This window comes from Salminus brasiliensis, chromosome 22 (genome assembly GCF_030463535.1).
Source record: "Salminus brasiliensis chromosome 22, fSalBra1.hap2, whole genome shotgun sequence".
Taxonomy (NCBI): Eukaryota; Metazoa; Chordata; class Actinopteri; order Characiformes; family Bryconidae; genus Salminus; species Salminus brasiliensis.
This window is the reverse complement of record NC_132899.1, coordinates 152,772-176,772: the sequence shown is the minus strand read 5'-3', so window position 1 is coordinate 176,772 and position 24,001 is coordinate 152,772. Positions and strand designations below refer to the sequence as shown.

General features: G+C 34.9%; 1 long non-coding RNA gene across 1 annotated transcript in view; it reads left to right on the top strand.

The window, feature by feature from the left end:
• Nucleotides 1-22,241, top strand: part of LOC140543535 (uncharacterized) — a 28,825-nt gene extending 6,584 nt beyond the window's left edge. Inside the window, exons 2-5 of the long non-coding RNA XR_011978185.1 lie at nucleotides 8,926-8,988; nucleotides 20,106-20,168; nucleotides 20,936-20,998; nucleotides 22,177-22,241. This is a non-coding gene — a long non-coding RNA (uncharacterized lncRNA). The remainder of the gene's footprint in view (nucleotides 1-8,925; nucleotides 8,989-20,105; nucleotides 20,169-20,935; nucleotides 20,999-22,176) is intronic.
• Nucleotides 22,242-24,001: the final 1,760 nt, after the last annotated feature.

Genomic DNA, 24,001 nt, shown 5'->3' with positions numbered 1-24,001 from the left:
AGTCCTTGTCGCTCTCTTCCAGGTACCTTTTAACTATTTACACTTCACTACCTTCTCGCTGAGTTCCAGTCTCATTCTGCTTGATTTATTTATTTTTTATCATTTTTATACCACAGTTACACTTCACATCTGGTCAAGTCGTGTTCCATCTACATTCCCGAGTGTCCCCACTTGTAAATATGACCTTCCTGACAGATCGAATGTAAATTAAACTTCGTAAATACCGATATATCCAATATTAAGAAGCCTATCAACGTACGATGACCAAACGGAGCGAAAAAAGCGTATAAAAGACGCCATTTTTGTCCTAATTATTATTATAATTATTTTTTATTAATATTCGAATGTGTTTTCCATCACATCTGAAACTGTAACTATTCCAGTAGCTTGGTTTTAAATTGTGTTTTGTTTATTACTCCTTCTCTTTCTTTTCCAGGTCCCTTTCAACTATTTACACTTCAATACCTTCTTGCTTAAATCCCGCCTCATTCTGCTTGATGTATGTATATTTTTTTCATTTTTATACCACAGTTACACTTCACATCTGGTCAAGTCGTGTTACATCTACAATCCAAAGTATTCCTACTTGTAAATACAACCTCCCTGACAGATCGAATGTAATTTAAACTTACTAAATAACGACAAATCCATTATTAAGAAGCCTATCAAAGTACGATGACCAAACGGAGCGAAAAAAGCGTCTAAAAGACGACATTTTTGTCCCAATTATTATTCAAATTATTTTTATATTAATATTCGAATGTGTTTTACACCACATCTGAAACAGTAACTATGCCAGTAGCTTGGTTTTAGGTTGTGTTTTGTTAAGTAGTCCTTGTCGCTCTCTTCCAGGTCCCTTTTAACTATTTACACTTCACTACCTTCTCGCTGAGTTCGCGCCTCATTCTGCTTGATTTCTTACATTTTATCATTTTATACCACAGTTACACTTCACATCTGGTCAAGTCGTGTTCCATCTACATTCCCGAGTGTCCCCACTTGTAAATATGACCTTCCTGACGGATCGAATGTAAATTAATCTTCCTAAATACCTAAATATCCATTGTTAAGAAGCCTTTCAAAGTACGATGACCAAACGGAGCGAAAAAAGCGTATAAAAGACGCCATTTTTGTCCCAATTATTAATCTAATTATTTTATATTATTATTCGAATGTGTTTTCCACCACGTCTGAAACTGTACCTATTCCAGTAGCTTGGTTTTACGTTGTGTTTTGTTAAGTACTCCTTGTCGCTCTCTTCCGGGTCCCTTTTAACTATTTACACTTCACTACCTTCTCGCTGAGTTCCAGTCTCATTCTGCTTGATTTATTTATATTTCATCATTTTTATACCACAGTTACACTTCACATCTGGTAAAGTCGTGTTCCATCTACATTCCCAAGTATCCCCACTTGTACATATGACCCTCCTGACAGATCGAATGTAAATTAAACTTCGTAAATACCGATATATCCAATATTAAGAAGCCTATCAACGTACGATGACCAAACGGAGCGAAAAAAGCGTATAAAAGACGCCATTTTTGTCCTAATTATTATTATAATTATTTTTTATTAATATTCGAATGTGTTTTCCGTCACATCTGAAACTGTAACTATTCCAGTAGCTTGGTTTTAAATTGTGTTTTGTTAAGTACTCCTTGTCGCTCTCTTCCGGGTCCCTTTTAACTATTTACACTTCACTACCTTCTCGCTGAGTTCCCGCCTCATTCTGCTTGATTTCTTACATTTTATCATTTTTATACCACAGTTACACTTCACATCTGGTCAAGTCGTGTTCCATCTACATTCCCGAGTGTCCCTACTTGTAAATATGACCTTCCTGACAGATCGAATGTAAATTAAACTTCCTAATACCGAAATATCTATTATTAAGAAGCCTATCAAAATACGATGACCAAACGGAGCGACAAAAGCATATAAAAGACGCAATTCTTGCCCCAATTTTTATTGTAATTATTTTTAGATTAATATTCGAATGTGTTTTCCACCACATCTGAAACTGGAACTATACCAGTAGCTTGGTTTTAGGTTGTATTTTGTAAATTCCTCCTTGTCTTTCTGCTCCAGGTCCCTTTCAACTATTTACACTTCATTACCTTCTCGCTGAGTTCCCGGCTCATTCTGCTTGATTTCTTACATTTTATCATTTTTATACCACAGTTACACTTCACATCTGGTCAAGTCGTGTTCCATCTACATTCCCGAGTGTCCCCACTTGTAAATATGACCTTCCTGACAGATCGAATGTAAATTAATCTTCCTAAATACCGAAATATCCATTACTAAGAAGCCTATCAAAGAACGACGACCAAACGGAGCGAAAAAAGCTATAAAAGACGCCATTTTTGTCCTAATTATTATTATAATTATTTTTTATTAATATTCGAATGTGTTTTCCATCACATCTGAAACTGTAACTATTCCAGTAGCTTGGTTTTAAGTTGTGTTTTGTTTATTACTCCTTCTCTTTCTCTTCCAGGTCCCTTTCAACTATTTACACTTCAATACCTTCTTGCTGAAATCCCGCCTCATTCTGCTTGATGTATGTATATTTTTTTCATTTTTATACCACAGTTACACTTCACATCTGGTCAAGTCGTGTTACATCTACAATCCCAAGTATTCCTACTTGTAAATACGACCTCCTTGACAGATCGAATGTAATTTAAACTTACTAAATAACGACAAATCCATTATTAAGGTGCCTATCAACGTACGATGACCAAACGGAGCGAAAAAAGCGTATAAAAGACGCCATTTCTGCCCCAATTATTAATCTAATTATTTTATATTATTATTCGAATGTGTTTTCCACCACGTCTGAAACTGTAACTATTCCAGTAGCTTGGTTTTACGTTGTGTTTTGTTAAGTACTCCTTGTCGCTCTCTTCCGGGTCCCTTTTAACTATTTACACTTCACTACCTTCTCGCTGAGTTCCAGTCTCATTCTGCTTGATTTATTTATATTTCATCATTTTTATACCACAGTTACACTTCACATCTGGTCAAGTCGTGTTCCATCTACATTCCCAAGTATCCCCACTTGTACATATGACCCTCCTGACAGATCGAATGTAAATTAAACTTCGTAAATACCGATATATCCAATATTAAGAAGCCTATCAACGTACGATGACCAAACGGAGCGAAAAAAGCGTATAAAAGACGCCATTTTTGTCCTAATTATTATTATAATTATTTTTTATTAATATTCCAATGTGTTTTCCGTCACATCTGAAACTATAACTATTCCAGTAGCTTGGTTTTAAATTGTGTTTTGTTAAGTACTCCTTGTCGCTCTCTTCCGGGTCCCTTTTAACTATTTACACTTCACTACCTTCTCGCTGAGTTCCCGCCTCATTCTGCTTGATTTCTTACATTTTATCATTTTTATACCACAGTTACACTTCACATCTGGTCAAGTCGTGTTCCATCTACATTCCCGAGTGTCCCCACTTGTAAATATGACCTTCCTGACAGATCGAATGTAAATTAAACTTCCTAATACCGAAATATCTATTATTAAGAAGCCTATCAAAATACGATGACCAAACGGAGCGACAAAAGCATATAAAAGACGCAATTCTTGCCCCAATTTTTATTGTAATTATTTTTAGATTAATATTCGAATGTGTTTTCCACCACATCTGAAACTGGAACTATACCAGTAGCTTGGTTTTAGGTTGTATTTTGTAAATTCCTCCTTGTCTTTCTGCTCCAGGTCCCTTTCAACTATTTACACTTCATTACCTTCTCGCTGAGTTCCCGGCTCATTCTGCTTGATTTCTTACATTTTATCATTTTTATACCACAGTTACACTTCACATCTGGTCAAGTCGTGTTCCATCTACATTCCCGAGTGTCCCCACTTGTAAATATGACCTTCCTGACAGATCGAATGTAAATTAATCTTCCTAAATACCGAAATATCCATTACTAAGAAGCCTATCAAAGAACGACGACCAAACGGAGCGAAAAAAGCTATAAAAGACGCCATTTTTGTCCTAATTATTATTATAATTATTTTTTATTAATATTCGAATGTGTTTTCCATCACATCTGAAACTGTAACTATTCCAGTAGCTTGGTTTTAAGTTGTGTTTTGTTTATTACTCCTTCTCTTTCTCTTCCAGGTCCCTTTCAACTATTTACACTTCAATACCTTCTTGCTGAAATCCCGCCTCATTCTGCTTGATGTATGTATATTTTTTTCATTTTTATACCACAGTTACACTTCACATCTGGTCAAGTCGTGTTACATCTACAATCCCAAGTATTCCTACTTGTAAATACGACCTCCTTGACAGATCGAATGTAATTTAAACTTACTAAATAACGACAAATCCATTATTAAGGTGCCTATCAACGTACGATGACCAAACGGAGCGAAAAAAGCGTATAAAAGACGCCATTTCTGCCCCAATTATTAATCTAATTATTTTATATTATTATTCGAATGTGTTTTCCACCACGTCTGAAACTGTAACTATTCCAGTAGCTTGGTTTTACGTTGTGTTTTGTTAAGTACTCCTTGTCGCTCTCTTCCGGGTCCCTTTTAACTATTTACACTTCACTACCTTCTCGCTGAGTTCCAGTCTCATTCTGCTTGATTTATTTATATTTCATCATTTTTATACCACAGTTACACTTCACATCTGGTCAAGTCGTGTTCCATCTACATTCCCAAGTATCCCCACTTGTACATATGACCCTCCTGACAGATCGAATGTAAATTAAACTTCGTAAATACCGATATATCCAATATTAAGAAGCCTATCAACGTACGATGACCAAACGGAGCGAAAAAAGCGTATAAAAGACGCCATTTTTGTCCTAATTATTATTATAATTATTTTTTATTAATATTCGAATGTGTTTTCCGTCACATCTGAAACTATAACTATTCCAGTAGCTTGGTTTTAAATTGTGTTTTGTTAAGTACTCCTTGTCGCTCTCTTCCGGGTCCCTTTTAACTATTTACACTTCACTACCTTCTCGCTGAGTTCCCGCCTCATTCTGCTTGATTTCTTACATTTTATCATTTTTATACCACAGTTACACTTCACATCTGGTCAAGTCGTGTTCCATCTACATTCCCGAGTGTCCCCACTTGTAAATATGACCTTCCTGACAGATCGAATGTAAATTAAACTTCCTAAATACCGAAATATCTATTATTAAGAAGCCTATCAAAGTACGATGACCAAACGGAGCGACAAAAGCGTATAAAAGACGCAATTCTTGCCCCAATTTTTATTGTAATTATTTTTATATTAATATTCGAATGTGTTTTCCACCACATCTGAAACTGAAACTATACCAGTAGCTTGGTTTTACGTTGTATTTTGTAAATTCCTCCTTGTCTTTCTGCTCCAGGTCCCTTTCAACTATTTACACTTCATTACCTTCTCGCTGAGTTCCCGGCTCATTCTGCTTGATTAATTATATTTTATCATTTTTATACCAAAGTTACACTTCACATCTGGTCAAGTCGTGTTCCATCTACATTCCCAAGTATCTCCACTTGTACATATGACCCTCCTGACAGATCGAATGTAAATTAATCTTCCTAAATACCGAAATATTCAGTACTAAGAAGCCTATCAAAGTACGATGAACAAACGGAGCGAAAAAAGCGTATAAAAGACGCCATTTTTGTCCTAATTATTATTATAATTATTTTTTATTAATATTCGAATGTGTTTTCCGTCACATCTGAAACTGTAACTATTCCAGTAGCTTGGTTTTAAATTGTGTTTTGTTGAGTACTCCTTGTCACTCTCTTCCGGGTCCCTTTTAGCTATTTACACTTCACTACCTTCTCGCTGAGTTCCCGGCTCATTCTGCTTGATTTATTATATTTTATCATTTTTATACCACAGTTACACTTCACATCTGGTCAAGTTGTGTTCCATCTACATTCCCGAGTGTCCCTATTTGTAAATATGACCTTCCTGACAGATCGAATGTAAATTAAACTTCCTAAATACCGAAATATCTATTATTAAGAAGCCTATGAAAGTACGATGACCAAACGGAGCGACAAAAGCGTATAAAAGACGCAATTCTTGCCCCAATTTTTATTGTAATTATTTTTATATTAATATTCGAATGTGTTTTCCACCATATCTGAAACTGGAACTATACCAGTAGCTTGGTTTTAGGTTGTATTTTGTAAATTCCTCCTTGTCTTTCTGCTCCAGGTCCCTTTTAACTATTTACACTTCACTACCTTCTCGCTGAGTTCCCGCCTCATTCTGCTTGATTTCTTACATTTTATCATTTTATACCACAGTTACACTTCACATCTGGTCAAGTCGTGTTCCATCTACATTACCGAGTGTCCCCACTTGTAAATATGACCTTCCTGACAGATCGAATGTAAATTAAACTTCCTAATACCGAAATATCTATTATTAAGAAGCCTATCAAAGTACGATGACCAAACGGAGCGAAAAAAGCGTATAAAAGACGCAATTCTTGCCCCTATTTTTATTGTAATTATTTTTTATTAATATTCGAATGTGTTTTCCGTCACATCTGAAACTGTAACTATTCCAGTAGCTTGGTTTTAAATTGTGTTTTGTTAAGTACTCCTTGTCGCTCTCTTCCGGGTCTCTTTTAACTATTTACACATCACTACCTTCTCGCTGAGTTCCAGTCTCATTCTGCTTGATTTATTTATATTTTATCATTTTTATACCACAGTTACACTTCACATCTGGTCAAGTCGTGTTCCATCTACATTCCCAAGTATCCCCACTTGTACATATGACCCTCCTGACAGATCGAATGTAAATTAAACTTCGTAAATACCGATATATATAATATTAAGAAGCCTATCAACGTACGATGACCAAACGGAGCGAAAAAAGCGTATAAAAGACGCCATTTCTGTCCTAATTATTATTATAATTATTTTTTATTAATATTCGAATGTGTTTTCCATCACATCTGAAACTGTAACTATTCCAGTAGCTTGGTTTTAAATTGTGTTTTGTTTATTACTCCTTGTCTTTCTCTTCCAGGTCCCTTTCAACTATTTACACTTAAATACCTTCTTGCTGAAATCCCGCCTCATTCTGCTTGATGTATGTATATTTTTTTCATTTTTATACCACAGTTACACTTCATATCTGGTCAAGTCGTGTTACATCTACATTCTCAAGTATTCCTACTTGTAAATACGACCTCCCTGACAGATCGAATGTAATTTAAACTTACTAAATAACGACAAATCCATTATTAAGAAGCCTATCAAAGTACGATGACCAAACGGAGCGAAAAAAGCGTATAAAAGACGCCATTTTTGTCCTAATTATTATTATAATTATTTTTTATTAATATTCGAATGTGTTTTCCGTCACATCTGAAACTGTACCTATTCCAGTAGCTTGGTTTTACGTTGTGTTTTGTTAAGTACTCCTTGTCGCTCTCTTCCGGGTCCCTTTTAACTATTTACACTTCACTACCTTCTCGCTGAGTTCCAGTCTCATTCTGCTTGATTTATTTATATTTCATCATTTTTATACCACAGTTACACTTCACATCTGGTCAAGTCGTGTTCCATCTACATTCCCAAGTATCCCCACTTGTACATATGACCCTCCTGACAGATCGAATGTAAATTAAACTTCGTAAATACCGATATATCCAATATTAAGAAGCCTATCAACGTACGATGACCAAACGGAGCGAATAAAGCGTATAAAAGACGCCATTTTTGTCCTAATTATTATTATAATTATTTTTTATTAATATTCGAATGTGTTTTCCATCACATCTGAAACTGTAACTATTCCAGTAGCTTGGTTTTAATTTTTTTTTTGTTAAGTACTCCTTGTCGCTCTCTTCCGGGTCCCTTTTAACTATTTACACTTCACTACCTTCTCGCTGAGTTCCCTCCTCGTTCTGCTTGATTTCTTACATTTTATCATTTTTATACCAAAGTTACACTTCACATCTGGTCAAGTCGTGTTCCATCTACATTCCCAAGTGTCCCCACTTGTAAATATGACCTTCCTGACAGATCGAATGTAAATTAAACTTCCTAAATACCGAAATATCTATTATTACGAAGCCTATCAAAGTACGATGACCAAACGGAGCGGAAAAAGCGTATAAAAGACGCCATTTTTGTCCTAATTATTATTATAATTATTTTTTATTAATATTCGAATGTGTTTACCGTCACATCTGAAACTGTAACTATTCCAGTAGCTTGGTTTTAAGTTGTTTTGTTTGTTACTCCTTCTCTTTCTCTTCCAGGTCTCTTTCAACTATTTACACTTCAATACCTTCTCGCTGAGTTCCAGTCTCATTCTGCTTGATTTATTTATATTTCATCATTTTTAAGATAAGATAATCCTTTATTAGTCCCGCAGTGGGGAAATTCACAGTGTAGCAGCAGAAAGGGATAGCAGGACACTCAGTTACAAAAAATTTGGATAAATAATTTACACTATATACACAATATAAATAAGAATTAAAAAAGCAATAAACAATATTATTTACAGTAAAAGACTCTTAATTGCACATGGGGATGGGATATTGCACATAGTATTCCCTGAACATACCACAGTTACACTTCACATCTGGTCAAGTCGTGTTCCATCTACATTCCCGAGTGTCCCCACTTGTCAATATGACCTTCCTGACAGATCGAATGTAAATTAATCTTCCAAAATACCGAAATATCCATTATTAAGAAGCCTATCAAAGTACGATGACCAAACGGAGCGAAAAAAGCGTATAAAAGACGCCATTTTTGTCCTAATTATTATTATAATTATTTTTTATTAATATTCGAATGTGTTTTCCATCACATCTGAAACTGTAACTATTTCAGTAGCTTGGTTTTAAGTTGTGTTTTGTTTATTACTCCTTGTCTTTCTCTTCCAGGTCCCTTTCAACTATTTACACTTCAATACCTTCTTGCTGAAATTCCGCCTCATTCTGCTTGATGCATGTATATTTTTTTCATTTTTATACCACAGTTACACTTCACATCTGGTCAAGTCGTGTTACATCTACAATCCCAAGTATTCCTACTTGTAAATACGACCTCCCTGACAGATCGAATGTAATTTAAACTTACTAAATACCGAAATATCTATTATTAAGAAGCCTATCAAAGTACGATGACCAAACGGAGCGACAAAAGCGTATAAAAGATGCAATTCTTGCCCCAATTTTTATTGTAATTATTTTTATATTAATATTCGAATGTGTTTTCCACCACATCTGAAACTGGAACTATAGCAGTAGCTTGGTTTTAGGTTGTATTTTGTAAATTCCTCCTTGTCTTTCTGCTCCAGGTCCCTTTCAACTATTTACACTTCATTACCTTCTCGCTGAGTTCCCGGCTCATTCTGCTTGATTTATTATATTTTATCATTTTTATACCAAAGTTACACTTCACATCTGGTCAAGTCCTGTTCCATCTACATTCCCAAGTATCTCCACTTGTACATATGACCCTCCTGACAGATCGAATGTAAATTAAACTTCGTAAATACCGAAATATCTATTATTAAGAAGCCTATCAACCTACGATGACCAAACGGAGCGAAAAAAGCGTATAAAAGACGCCATTTTTGTCCTAATTATTATTATAATTATTTTTTATTAATATTCGAATGTGTTTTCCATCACATCTGAAACTGTAACTATTCCAGTAGCTTGGTTTTAAGTTGTGTTTTGTTTATTACTCCTTCTCTTTCTCTTCCAGGTCCCTTTCAACTATTTACACTTCAATACCTTCTTGCTGAAATCCCGCCTCATTCTGCTTGATGTTTGTATATTTTTTTCATTTTTATACCACAGTTACACTTCACATCTGGTCAAGTCGTGTTACATCTACAATCCCAAGTATTCCTACTTGTAAATACGACCTCCTTGACAGATCGAATGTAATTTAAACTTACTAAATAACGACAAATCCATTATTAAGGAGCCTATCAACGTACGATGACCAAACGGAGCGAAAAAAGCGTATAAAAGACGCCATTTCTGCCCCAATTATTAATCTAATTATTTTATATTATTATTCGAATGTGTTTTCCACCACGTCTGAAACTGTAACTATTCCAGTAGCTTGGTTTTACGTTGTGTTTTGTTAAGTACTCCTTGTCGCTCTCTTCCGGGTCCCTTTTAACTATTTACACTTCACTACCTTCTCGCTGAGTTCCAGTCTCATTCTGCTTGATTTATTTATATTTCATCATTTTTATACCACAGTTACACTTCACATCTGGTCAAGTCGTGTTCCATCTACATTCCCAAGTATCCCCACTTGTACATATGACCCTCCTGACAGATCGAATGCAAATTAAACTTCGTAAATACCGATATGTCCAATATTAAGAAGCCTATCAACGTACGATGGCCAAACGGAGCGAAAAAAGCGTATAAAAGACGCCATTTTTGTCCTAATTATTATTATAATTATTTTTTATTAATATTCGAATGTGTTTTCCGTCACATCTGAAACTGTAACTATTCCAGTAGCTTGGTTTTAAATTGTGTTTTGTTAAGTACTCCTTGTCGCTCTCTTCCGGGTCCCTTTTAACTATTTACACTTCACTACCTTCTCGCTGAGTTCCCGCCTCATTCTGCTTGATTTCTTACATTTTATCATTTTTATACCACAGTTACACTTCACATCTGGTCAAGTCGTGTTCCATCTACATTCCCGAGTGTCCCTACTTGTAAATATGACCTTCCTGACAGATCGAATGTAAATTAAACTTCCTAATACCGAAATATCTATTATTAAGAAGCCTATCAAAATACGATGACCAAACGGAGCGACAAAAGCATATAAAAGACGCAATTCTTGCCCCAATTTTTATTGTAATTATTTTTAGATTAATATTCGAATGTGTTTTCCACCACATCTGAAACTGGAACTATACCAGTAGCTTGGTTTTAGGTTGTATTTTGTAAATTCCTCCTTGTCTTTCTGCTCCAGGTCCCTTTCAACTATTTACACTTCATTACCTTCTCGCTGAGTTCCCGGCTCATTCTGCTTGATTTCTTACATTTTATCATTTTTATACCACAGTTACACTTCACATCTGGTCAAGTCGTGTTCCATCTACATTCCCGAGTGTCCCCACTTGTAAATATGACCTTCCTGACAGATCGAATGTAAATTAATCTTCCTAAATACCGAAATATCCATTACTAAGAAGCCTATCAAAGAACGACGACCAAACGGAGCGAAAAAAGCTATAAAAGACGCCATTTTTGTCCTAATTATTATTATAATTATTTTTTATTAATATTCGAATGTGTTTTCCATCACATCTGAAACTGTAACTATTCCAGTAGCTTGGTTTTAAGTTGTGTTTTGTTTATTACTCCTTCTCTTTCTCTTCCAGGTCCCTTTCAACTATTTACACTTCAATACCTTCTTGCTGAAATCCCGCCTCATTCTGCTTGATGTATGTATATTTTTTTCATTTTTATACCACAGTTACACTTCACATCTGGTCAAGTCGTGTTACATCTACAATCCCAAGTATTCCTACTTGTAAATACGACCTCCTTGACAGATCGAATGTAATTTAAACTTACTAAATAACGACAAATCCATTATTAAGGTGCCTATCAACGTACGATGACCAAACGGAGCGAAAAAAGCGTATAAAAGACGCCATTTCTGCCCCAATTATTAATCTAATTATTTTATATTATTATTCGAATGTGTTTTCCACCACGTCTGAAACTGTAACTATTCCAGTAGCTTGGTTTTACGTTGTGTTTTGTTAAGTACTCCTTGTCGCTCTCTTCCGGGTCCCTTTTAACTATTTACACTTCACTACCTTCTCGCTGAGTTCCAGTCTCATTCTGCTTGATTTATTTATATTTCATCATTTTTATACCACAGTTACACTTCACATCTGGTCAAGTCGTGTTCCATCTACATTCCCAAGTATCCCCACTTGTACATATGACCCTCCTGACAGATCGAATGTAAATTAAACTTCGTAAATACCGATATGTCCAATATTAAGAAGCCTATCAACGTACGATGGCCAAACGGAGCGAAAAAAGCGTATAAAAGACGCCATTTTTGTCCTAATTATTATTATAATTATTTTTTATTAATATTCGAATGTGTTTTCCGTCACATCTGAAACTATAACTATTCCAGTAGCTTGGTTTTAAATTGTGTTTTGTTAAGTACTCCTTGTCGCTCTCTTCCGGGTCCCTTTTAACTATTTACACTTCACTACCTTCTCGCTGAGTTCCCGCCTCATTCTGCTTGATTTCTTACATTTTATCATTTTTATACCACAGTTACACTTCACATCTGGTCAAGTCGTGTTCCATCTACATTCCCGAGTGTCCCCACTTGTAAATATGACCTTCCTGACAGATCGAATGTAAATTAAACTTCCTAAATACCGAAATATCTATTATTAAGAAGCCTATCAAAGTACGATGACCAAACGGAGCGAAAAAAGCGTATAAAAGACGCCATTTTTGTCCTAATTATTATTATAATTATTTTTTATTAATATTCGAATGTGTTTTCCATCACATCTGAAACTGTAACTATTCCAGTAGCTTGGTTTTAAATTGTGTTTTGTTTATTACTCCTTCTCTTTCTTTTCCAGGTCCCTTTTAACTATTTACACTTCAATACCTTCTTGCTTAAATCCCGCCTCATTCTGCTTGATGTATGTATATTTTTTTCATTTTTATACCACAGTTACACTTCACATCTGGTCAAGTCGTGTTACATCTACAATCCAAAGTATTCCTACTTGTAAATACAACCTCCCTGACAGATCGAATGTAATTTAAACTTACTAAATAACGACAAATCCATTATTAAGAAGCCTATCAAAGTACGATGACCAAACGGAGCGAAAAAAGCGTCTAAAAGACGACATTTTTGTCCCAATTATTATTCAAATTATTTTTATATTAATATTCGAATGTGTTTTACACCACATCTGAAACAGTAACTATGCCAGTAGCTTGGTTTTAGGTTGTGTTTTGTTAAGTAGTCCTTGTCACTCTCTTCCAGGTCCCTTTTAACTATTTACACTTCACTACCTTCTCGCTGAGTTCGCGCCTCATTCTGCTTGATTTCTTACATTTTATCATTTTATACCACAGTTACACTTCACATCTGGTCAAGTCGTGTTCCATCTACATTCCCGAGTGTCCCCACTTGTAAATATGACCTTCCTGACAGATCGAATGTAAATTAATCTTCCTAAATACCTAAATATCCATTGTTAAGAAGCCTTTCAAAGTACGATGACCAAACGGAGCGAAAAAAGCGTATAAAAGACGCCATTTTTGTCCTAATTATTATTATAATTATTTTTTATTAATATTCGAATGTGTTTTCCATCACATCTGAAACTATAACTATTCCAGTAGCTTGGTTTTAAGTTGTGTTTTGTTTATTACTCCTTCTCTTTCTTTTCCAGGTCCCTTTCAACTATTTACACTTCAATACCTTCTTGCTGAAATCCCGCCTCATTCTGCTTGATGTATGTATATTTTTTTCATTTTTATACCACAGTTACACTTCACATCTGGTCAAGTCGTGTTACATCTACAATCCCAAGTATTCCTACTTGTAAATACAACCTCCCTGAAAGATCGAATGTAATTTAAACTTACTAAATAACGACAAATCCATTATTAAGAAGCCTATCAAAGTACGATGACCAAACGGAGCGAAAAAAGCGTCTAAAAGACGCCATTTTTGTCCCAATTATTAATCTAATTATTTTATATTATTATTCGAATGTGTTTTCCACCACGTCTGAAACTGTAACTATTCCAGTAGCTTGGTTTTACGTTGTGTTTTGTTAAGTACTCCTTGTCGCTCTCTTCCGGGTCTCTTTTAACTATTTACACTTCACTACCTTCTCGCTGAGTTCCAGTCTCATTCTGCTTGATTTATTTATATTTTATCATTTTTATACCACAGTTACACTTCACATCTGGTCAAGTCGTGTTCCATCTACATTCCCAAGTATCCCCACTTGTACATATGACCCTCCTGACAGATCGAATGTAAATTAAACTTCGTAAATACCGATATATCCAATATTAAGAAGCCTATCAACGTACGATGACCAAACGGAGCGAAAAAAGCGTATAAAAGACGCCATTTCTGTCCTAATTATTATTATAATTATTTTTTATTAATATTCGAATGTGTTTTCCATCACATCTGAAACTGTAACTATTCCAGTAGCTTGGTTTTAAATTGTGTTTTGTTAAGTACTCCTTGTCGCTCTCTTCCGGGTCCCTTTTAACTATTTACACTTCACTACCTTCTCGCTGAGTTCCCGGCTCATTCTGCTTGATTTATTATATTTTATCATTTTTATACCACAGTTACACTTCATATCTGGTCAAGTCGTGTTACATCTACATTCTCAAGTATTCCTACTTGTAAATACGACCTCCCTGACAGATCGAATGTAATTTAAACTTACTAAATAACGACAAATCCATTATTAAGAAGCCTATCAAAGTACGATGACCAAACGGAGCGACAAAAGCGTATAAAAGACGCAATTCTTGCCCCAATTTTTATTGTAATTATTTTTATATTAATATTCGAATGTGTTTTCCACCACATCTGAAACTGGAACTATACCAGTAGCTTGGTTTTAGGTTGTATTTTGTAAATTCCTCCTTGTCTTTCTGCTCCAGGTCCCTTTCAACTATTTACACTTCAAAACCTTCTCGCTGAGTTCCAGTCTCATTCTGCTTTATTTATTTATATTTCATCATTTTTATACCACAGTTACACTTCACATCTGGTCAAGTCGTGTTCCATCTACATTCCCAAGTATCCCCACTTGTACATATGACCCTCCTGACAGATCGAATGTAAATTAAACTTCGTAAATACCGATATATCCAATATTAAAAAGCCTATCAACGTACGATGACCAAACGGAGCGAAAAAAGCGTATAAAAGACGCCATTTTTGTCCTAATTATTATTATAATTATTTTTTATTAATATTCGAATTTGTTTTCCATCACATCTGAAACTGTAACTATTCCAGTAGCTTGGTTTTAAATTGTTTTTTGTTCATTACTCCTTCTCTTTCTCTTCCAGGTCCCTTTCAACTATTTACACTTAAATACCTTCTTGCTGAAATCCCGCCTCATTCTGCTTGATGTATGTATATTTTTTTCATTTTTATACCACAGTTACACTTCATATCTGGTCAAGTCCTGTTACATCTACAATCTCAAGTATTCCTACTTGTAAATACGACCTCCCTGACAGATCGAATGTAATTTAAACTTACTAAATAACGACAAATCCATTATTAAGAAGCCTATCAAAGTACGATGACCAAACGGAGCGAAAAAAGCGTCTAAAAGACGACATTTTTGTCACAATTATTATTCTAATTATTTTTATATTAATATTTGAATGTGTTTTACACCACATCTGAAACTGTAACTATGCCAGTAGCTTGGTTTTAGGTTGTGTTTTGTTAAGTAGTCCTTGTCGCTCTCTTTCAGGTCCCTTTTAACTATTTACACTTCACTACCTTCTCGCTGAGTTCCAGTCTCATTCTGCTTGATTTATTTATATTTTATCATTTTTATACCACAGTTACACTTCACATCTGGTCAAGTCGTGTTCCATCTACATTCCCGAGTGTCCCCACTTGTAAATATGACCTTCCTGACAGATCGAATGTAAATTAAACTTCGTAAATACCGATATATCCAATATTAAGAAGCCTATCAACGTACGATGACCAAACGGAGCGAAAAAAGCGTATAAAAGACGCCATTTTTGTCCTAATTATTATTATAATTATTTTTTATTAATATTCGAATGTGTTTTCCATCACATCTGAAACTGTAACTATTCCAGTAGCTTGGTTTTAAATTGTGTTTTGTTTATTACTCCTTCTCTTTCTTTTCCAGGTCCCTTTCAACTATTTACACTTCAATACCTTCTTGCTTAAATCCCGCCTCATTCTGCTTGATGTATGTATATTTTTTTCATTTTTATACCACAGTTACACTTCACATCTGGTCAAGTCGTGTTACATCTACAATCCAAAGTATTCCTACTTGTAAATACAACCTCCCCTACAGATCGAATGTAATTTAAACTTACTAAATAACGACAAATCCATTATTAAGAAGCCTATCAAAGTACGATGACCAAACGGAGCGAAAAAAGCGTCTAAAAGACGACATTTTTGTCCCAATTATTATTCAAATTATTTTTATATTAATATTCGAATGTGTTTTACACCACATCTGAAACAGTAACTATGCCAGTAGCTTGGTTTTAGGTTGTGTTTTGTTAAGTAGTCCTTGTCGCTCTCTTCCAGGTCCCTTTTAACTATTTACACTTCACTACCTTCTCGCTGAGTTCGCGCCTCATTCTGCTTGATTTCTTACATTTTATCATTTTATACCACAGTTACACTTCACATCTGGTCAAGTCGTGTTCCATCTACATTCCCGAGTGTCCCCACTTGTAAATATGACCTTCCTGACAGATCGAATGTAAATTAATCTTCCTAAATACCTAAATATCCATTGTTAAGAAGCCTTTCAAAGTACGATGACCAAACGGAGCGAAAAAAGCGTATAAAAGACGCCATTTTTGTCCTAATTATTATTATAATTATTTTTTATTAATATTCGAATGTGTTTTCCATCACATCTGAAACTATAACTATTCCAGTAGCTTGGTTTTAAGTTGTGTTTTGTTTATTACTCCTTCTCTTTCTTTTCCAGGTCCCTTTCAACTATTTACACTTCAATACCTTCTTGCTGAAATCCCGCCTCATTCTGCTTGATGTATGTATATTTTTTTCATTTTTATACCACAGTTACACTTCACATCTGGTCAAGTCGTGTTACATCTACAATCCCAAGTATTCCTACTTGTAAATACAACCTCCCTGACAGATCGAATGTAATTTAAACTTACTAAATAACGACAAATCCATTATTAAGAAGCCTATCAAAGTACGATGACCAAACGGAGCGAAAAAAGCGTCTAAAAGACGCCATTTTTGTCCCAATTATTAATCTAATTATTTTATATTATTATTCGAATGTGTTTTCCACCACGTCTGAAACTGTAACTATTCCAGTAGCTTGGTTTTACGTTGTGTTTTGTTAAGTACTCCTTGTCGCTCTCTTCCGGGTCTCTTTTAACTATTTACACTTCACTACCTTCTCGCTGAGTTCCAGTCTCATTCTGCTTGATTTATTTATATTTTATCATTTTTATACCACAGTTACACTTCACATCTGGTCAAGTCGTGTTCCATCTACATTCCCAAGTATCCCCACTTGTACATATGACCCTTCTGACAGATCGAATGTAAATTAAACTTCGTAAATACCGATATATCCAATATTAAGAAGCCTATCAACGTACGATGACCAAACGGAGCGAAAAAAGCGTATAAAAGACGCCATTTCTGTCCTAATTATTATTATAATTATTTTTTATTAATATTCGAATGTGTTTTCCATCACATCTGAAACTGTAACTATTCCAGTAGCTTGGTTTTAAATTGTGTTTTGTTAAGTACTCCTTGTCGCTCTCTTCCGGGTCCCTTTTAACTATTTACACTTCACTACCTTCTCGCTGAGTTCCCGGCTCATTCTGCTTGATTTATTATATTTTATCATTTTTATACCACAGTTACACTTCATATCTGGTCAAGTCGTGTTACATCTACATTCTCAAGTATTCCTACTTGTAAATACGACCTCCCTGACAGATCGAATGTAATTTAAACTTACTAAATAACGACAAATCCATTATTAAGAAGCCTATCAAAGTACGATGACCAAACGGAGCGACAAAAGCGTATAAAAGACGCAATTCTTGCCCCAATTTTTATTGTAATTATTTTTATATTAATATTCGAATGTGTTTTCCTCCACATCTGAAACTGGAACTATACCAGTAGCTTGGTTTTAGGTTGTATTTTGTAAATTCCTCCTTGTCTTTCTGCTCCAGGTCCCTTTCAACTATTTACACTTCAAAACCTTCTCGCTGAGTTCCAGTCTCATTCTGCTTGATTTATTTATATTTCATCATTTTTATACCACAGTTACACTTCACATCTGGTCAAGTCGTGTTCCATCTACATTCCCAAGTATCCCCACTTGTACATATGACCCTCCTGACAGATCGAATGTAAATTAAACTTCGTAAATACCGATATATCCAATATTAAGAAGCCTATCAACGTACGATGACCAAACGGAGCGAAAAAAGCGTATAAAAGACGCCATTTTTGTCCTAATTATTATTTTAATTATTTTTTATTAATATTCGAATGTGTTTTCCATCACATCTGAAACTGTAACTATTCCAGTAGCTTGGTTTTAAATTGTTTTTTGTTCATTACTCCTTCTCTTTCTCTTCCAGGTCCCTTTCAACTATTTACACTTAAATACCTTCTTGCTGAAATCCCGCCTCATTCTGCTTGATGTATGTATATTTTTTTCATTTTTATACCACAGTTACACTTCATATCTGGTCAAGTCCTGTTACATCTACAATCTCAAGTATTCCTACTTGTAAATACGACCTCCCTGACAGATCGAATGTAATTTAAACTTACTAAATAACGACAAATCCATTATTAAGAAGCCTATCAAAGTACGATGACCAAACGGAGCGAAAAAAGCGTCTAAAAGACGACATTTTTGTCCCAATTATTATTCAAATTATTTTTATATTAATATTCGAATGTGTTTTACACCACATCTGAAACTGTAACTATGCCAGTAGCTTGGTTTTAGGTTGTGTTTTGTTAAGTAGTCCTTGTCGCTCTCTTCCAGGTCCCTTTTAACTATTTACACTTCACTACCTTCTCGCTGAGTTCCAGTCTCATTCTGCTTGATTTATTTATATTTTATCATTTTTATACCACAGTTACACTTCACATCTGGTCAAGTCGTGTTCCATCTACATTCCCAAGTATCCCCACTTGTACATATGACCCTCCTGACAGATCGAATGTAAATTAAACTTCGTAAATACCGATATATCCAATATTAAGAAGCCTATCAACGTACGATGACCAAACGGAGCGAAAAAAGCGTATAAAAGACGCCATTTTTGTCCTAATTATTATTATAATTATTTTTTATTAATATTCGAATGTGTTTTCCATCACATCTGAAACTGTAACTATTCCAGTAGCTTGGTTTTAATTTTTTTTTTGTTAAGTACTCCTTGTCGCTCTCTTCCGGGTCCCTTTTAACTATTTACACTTCACTACCTTCTCGCTGAGTTCCCTCCTCGTTCTGCTTGATTTCTTACATTTTATCATTTTTATACCACAGTTACACTTCACATCTGGTCAAGTCGTGTTCCATCTACATTCCCGAGTGTCCCCACTTGTAAATATGACCTTCCTGACAGATCGAATGTAAATTAAACTTCCTAAATACCGAAATATCTATTATTACGAAGCCTATCAAAGTACGATGACCAAACGGAGCGGAAAAAGCGTATAAAAGACGCCATTTTTGTCCTAATTATTATTATAATTATTTTTTATTAATATTCGAATGTGTTTACCTTCACATCTGAAACTGTAACTATTCCAGTAGCTTGGTTTTAAGTTGTTTTGTTTGTTACTCCTTCTCTTTCTCTTCCAGGTCTCTTTCAACTATTTACACTTCAATACCTTCTCGCTGAGTTCCAGTCTCATTCTGCTTGATTTATTTATATTTCATCATTTTTATACCACAGTTACACTTCACATCTGGTCAAGTCGTGTTCCATCTACATTCCCGAGTGTCCCCACTTGTCAATATGACCTTCCTGACAGATCGAATGTAAATTAAATTTCCAAAATACCGAAATATCCATTATTAAGAAGCCTATCAAAGTACGATGACCAAACGGAGCGAAAAAAGCGTATAAAAGACGCCATTTTTGTCCTAATTATTATTATAATTATTTTTTATTAATATTCGAATGTGTTTTCCATCACATCTGAAACTGTAACTATTTCAGTAGCTTGGTTTTAAGTTGTGTTTTGTTTATTACTCCTTGTCTTTCTCTTCCAGGTCCCTTTCAACTATTTACACTTCAATACCTTCTTGCTGAAATTCCGCCTCATTCTGCTTGATGCATGTATATTTTTTTCATTTTTATACCACAGTTACACTTCACATCTGGTCAAGTCGTGTTACATCTACAATCCCAAGTATTCCTACTTGTAAATACGACCTCCCTGACAGATCGAATGTAATTTAAACTTACTAAATACCGAAATATCTATTATTAAGAAGCCTATCAATGTACGATGACCAAACGGAGCGACAAAAGCCTATAAAAGATGCAATTCTTGCCCCAATTTTTATTGTAATTATTTTTATATTAATATTCGAATGTGTTTTCCACCACATCTGAAACTGGAACTATAGCAGTAGCTTGGTTTTAGGTTGTATTTTGTAAATTCCTCCTTGTCTTTCTGCTCCAGGTCCCTTTCAACTATTTACACTTCATTACCTTCTCGCTGAGTTCCCGGCTCATTCTGCTTGATTTATTATATTTTATCATTTTTATACCAAAGTTACACTTCACATCTGGTCAAGTCGTGTTCCATCTACATTCCCAAGTATCTCCACTTGTACATATGACCCTCCTGACAGATCGAATGTAAATTAAACTTCGTAAATACCGAAATATCCATTATTAAGAAGCCTATCAACGTACGATGACCAAACGGAGCGAAAAAAGCGTATAAAAGACGCCATTTTTGTCCTAATTATTATTTTAATTATTTTTTTATTAATATTCGAATGTGTTTTCCATTACATCTGAAACTGTAACTATTCCAGTAGCTTGGTTTTAAGTTGTGTTTTGTTTATTACTCCTTCTCTTTCTCTTCCAGGTCCCTTTCAACTATTTACACTTCAATACCTTCTTGCTGAAATTCCGCCTAATTCTGCTTGATGTATGTATTTTTTTTTCTTTTTTATACCACAGTTACACTTCACATCTGGTCAAGTCGTGTTACATCTACAATCCCAAGTATTCCTACTTGTAAATACGACCTCCCTGACAGATCGAATGTAATTTAAACTTACTAAATAACGACAAATCCATTATTAAGAAGCCTATCAACGAACGATGACCAAACGGATCGAAAAAAGCGTATAAAAGACGCCATTTTTGTCCCAATTATTAATCTAATTATTTTATATTATTATTCGAATGTGTTTTCCACCACGTCTGAAACTGTAACTATTCCAATAGCTTGGTTTTACGTTGTGTTTTGTTAAGTACTCCTTGGCGCTCTCTTCCGGGTCCCTTTCAACTATTTACACTTCACTATCTTCTCGCTGAGTCCCAGTCTCATTCTGCTTGATTTATTTATATTTCATCATTTTTATACCACAGTTACACTTCACATCTGGTCAAGTCGTGTTACATCTACAATCACAAGTATTCCTACTTGTAAATACGACCTCCCTGACAGATCGAATGTATTTTAAACTTACTAAATACCGAAATATCTATTATTAAGAAGCCTATCAAAGTACGATGACCAAACGGAGCGACAAAAGCGTATAAAAGATGCAATTCTTGCCCCAATTTTTATTGTAATTATTTTTATATTAATATTCGAATGTGTTTTCCACCACATCTGAAACTGGAACTATAGCAGTAGCTTGGTTTTAGGTTGTATTTTGTAAATTCCTCCTTGTCTTTCTGCTCCAGGTCCCTTTCAACTATATACACTTCATTACCTTCTCGCTGAGTTCCCGGCTCATTCTGCTTGATTTATTATATTTCATCATTTTTATACCACAGTTACACTTCACATCTGGTCAAGTCGTGTTCCATCTACATTCCCAAGTATCCCCACTTGTACATATAACCCTCCTGACAGATCAAATGTAAATTAAACTTCGTAAATACCGAAATATCCATTACTAAGAAGCCTATCAAAGTACGATGACAAAACGGAGCGACAAAAGCGTATAAAAGACGCTATTTTTGTCCTAATTATTTTTTAAATTATTTTTTATTAATATTCGAATGTGTTTTCCATCACATCTGAAACTGTAACTATTCCAGTAGCTTGGTTTTAAGTTGTTTTGTTTATTACTCCTTGTCTTTCTCTTCCAGGTCCCTTTCAACTATTTACACTTAAATACCTTCTTACTGAAATTCCGCCTCATTCTGCTTGATGTATGTATATTTTTTTCATTTTTATACCACAGTTACACTTCACATCTGGTCAAGTCGTGTTCAATCTACATTCCCGAGTGTCCCCACTTGTAAATATGACCTTCCTGACAGATCGAATGTAAATTAAACTTCCTAAATAGCGACATATCTATTATTAAGAAGCCTATCAAAGTACGATGAACAAGCGGAGCGACAAAAGCGTATAAAAGACGTAATTCTTGCCCCAATTATTATTCTAATTATTTTATATTATTATTCGAATGTGTTTTCCACCACACCTGAAACTGTAACTATTCCAGTAGCTTGGTTTTAGGTGGTGTTTGGTTAATTATTCCTTGTTTTTCTTCTCCAGTTCCCTTTTAACTATTTTCACTTCACTACCTTCTTGCTGAAATCCCGCCTCATTCTGCTTGATTTATTATGTTTTATTATTTTTATACTACAGTTACACTTCATATCTGGTCATGTCGTGTTCCACCTACTATCCCAAGTATCCCCACTTGTAAATTCGACTTCCCTGAAAGATCGAATATAAATTAAATTTCCTAAATACCGACATGTCCATTATTAAGAAGCCTAACAAAGTACGATGAACAAGCGGAGCGAAAAAAGCGTATAAAAGACGCCATTTTTGGCCTAATTATTATAATTATGATTATTTTTTCATATTACAATGCGTTTTACACCACATATGAAACTGTTACTGTGCCAGTAGCTTTGTATTAGGTGGTGTTTTGTTAATTATTCCTTGTTTTTCTCCTATTGTTCCCTTTTAACTATTTTCACTTCACTACCTTCCCGCTGAGTTCACGTCTCATTCTGCTTGATGTATGTATATATTTTTCATTTTTATACGACAGTTACACTTCACATCTGGTCAAGTTGCGTTCCATCTGCAATCCCAAGTATCCCCACTTGTAAATTCGACCTCCCAAACAGATCGAATGTAATTTAAACTTTCTAAATACCGAAATATCCATTATTAAGAAGCCTATAAAAGTACGATGACCAACCCCAGCAAAAATGGCTTGTAAAACGTGCCATTACCCTACCTTCTTCTTATTCTGCTTGATTTATGTAACTTTTTCTCTGTTTTCTACCACAGCAACTTCACATCTGGTCAAGTCGTGTTCCATCTACAATCCCAAGTATCCCCACTTGCAAGTACCATCTCACTGACAGATCGAATGTAATTTATTCTTTTTAAAAACGACATATCCATTCATAAGAAGGCTATCAAAGTACGATGGCAAAATGGAGCGAAAAAGGCATGTAAAAGATGCCATTGTTTTGCCAATTATTATTTTTTTTAATATTAGAATTTGTTTTCCACCACATCTGAAACTAGTCCAATAGCTTGATTTCATGTGTTTTTTTTTATCCTTGTCCTTCTTTTCCTCTAGCTTTACAAACAAATCTGAGCCACAGTCTATAACTTGATATTAGCTGTGATTTAAACACATGACACAACTTGATTGCAATGTTCATCAAAGCAGAAGACGATGACTATCTGTCCCCATAGTATTAACCAACCATCAGAGTTAAAACTTTGCTCTAAAATAATCAGAACTCTGAAGCTCATATGATATCAGTCTGGGTTGGATCAATTTGATTTATTCTTTAGGCAGGGGAGATTCAGAAGAGAGATTTTCTGTATGGCATGACTTCTTCTTTTTCATCTGACAGAAAAAGAGTCTTTGGGCTTTCCCAAATGAACCAAACCTTGTTATCTGCCCAGCATGGGTAGGGCTGAGGGTCATAT